Source organism: Phytophthora infestans, genomic scaffold (assembly GCF_000142945.1).
Source record: "Phytophthora infestans T30-4 supercont1.108 genomic scaffold, whole genome shotgun sequence".
Taxonomy (NCBI): Eukaryota; Oomycota; class Peronosporomycetes; order Peronosporales; family Peronosporaceae; genus Phytophthora; species Phytophthora infestans.
This window is the reverse complement of record NW_003303651.1, coordinates 305,167-307,037: the sequence shown is the minus strand read 5'-3', so window position 1 is coordinate 307,037 and position 1,871 is coordinate 305,167.

Below are 1,871 nucleotides of genomic sequence, written 5' to 3'. Positions count from 1 at the left end.
CCAGATTACCCGACTGATTTTCGATTCCAGCGCTTCAGTGGCTAACGAATCCGCGGCCGCGTTGTATTCTCGTACAACGTGAAGATACTTAACTGATCGAAGCTTGGCCGTGAGTTCCTTGTGAGTATTCAGCAGCGCTAGCAAAGTTTCCTTCCTGCATGCGATCACCCCTAGTGATTGTTAAATCGCGAGCCTTGAGTCACCAACGATGACTAAATCCTCGGCACCGTGCGCAACAGCAGCCTTGACACCGTTGATCATACCTTTATACTCTGCCTCATTCACCGTGGTAGCCGAGAGGTAAGCGTTTGCAGCAATCACTACCTTCCACTCAGGAAGGCTCCACAGCACCCATAAACAACTCCCGTAGCCACCGTACATCTCTGTCTTCGCTGATCCGTCAAAAGACATGACGAATCCGCTGTATTACGGGAAAGCCTGGCGTACAGCAACGCGGGGTCCATTCGAATAGTCGGGGAACCCTTGTTTGGAGGTGCCACCGGCGTGAGCGAGTCCTCCAGGTCAACGAAGCTCGTGATGCTTGACTGCAGTAGCTGCGCGAAGGCGACATCCTTCTCCTTCACGCGCTGCATCTTCAGGTGCCACTGCGATAGCAGCACTGCGAACTGGACCGCGCGTCCGAAGAGAGACTTCGACTTATGCACCCACTCTAACGTCGAAAATCGTGTATAGACATGTAGCGTCTTTCCTGCCAGCTGGACGTAACATATCTTCAACAGCAGAAGTAAAGCCAAAACTTCCTTCTCAGCAGGATGGTAGTTCATCTCGGCCTCCTTGAGCACTCGACCGAGGAACCGTACGGGGTGTAGCTTGCCTTCATGTTCTTGCATTAGCGTAGTGCTCAACGCCCATTCATTCGCAAAGAGCATGGCGTGCGACCGATCGAAGTGCCTGAGGATGGGTGAATGTGAAACACTCGTCTTCAATTTTTCGAAGGAACGACGTGCTACAGAAAGGCCGCCTTCAACGGCAAAGTCTTAATCGTTGAGCTGGTACAGCGCCGCCCCGTAGACCGCGAAGTCTTGAATGAAGCGACTGTAGTAATTAACCGCTCCAAGAAACGACTGCATGCCCTTCTTACTCGTTGGAAACGAAAGCTCGGTGGTGGCCGCAAGCTTCTTGGGGTCAGCCCTGATGCCTTCTGGCGAAATTTTATGCGACAGAAAGTCCACCTTGGGTTGGCAGAAGATGCTCTTGGTGAAGCTAATGCTGATCCGACACTGTGCAAATCTTGCCAGCAATCGGTCCAGCGCCGCCAGGCAGCTGTCGAAATCCTCGCCACCGAAGCAAATATCATCCACAAACGACCGTCGACCAAACACAGGTACCAGCGATGATTAGTCCGGTTCCCCGTTCGTAAGCATGTCAGCGACGGGGCTGTTGACGAGTTGTAGTACGGGGTCGGTCTCTACCGGTGCTTCGCGGTCTGCCGCGAGCTTCGTTTGAACCGAACCCTCGGCGCTTGGCCCACGACGTTCCTTGGCCCTGTTGTCAGCTAAACACATCTTCTCCGAGTATTCAAACCAACCTCCTTAAGGTTGAGCGAACCCCCAGAGAGCGTTGTCGATCATACGCTGGTAGATCATCGGCGCGTTCTTTAATCCAAAGGGCATGCGCAACCACTCGAAGTGTCCGAGTGCGCAGACAAACGCCGATACTTTACGTGTTCGCAAGGTCATCATGACCGCCCAGAAGCCGCTTGCTGCATCCAGCGAGCAGAACCATAGGTAGCGCTCGAGATCTGCTAACAGGTCGTCGACTAGCGGCATTGCATACTCCATGATCGCGGTGATAGCATTCACCATCTTGTAATCAATGCAGAGCCGGATGTCCAGCCCGTTCTTTTTCAT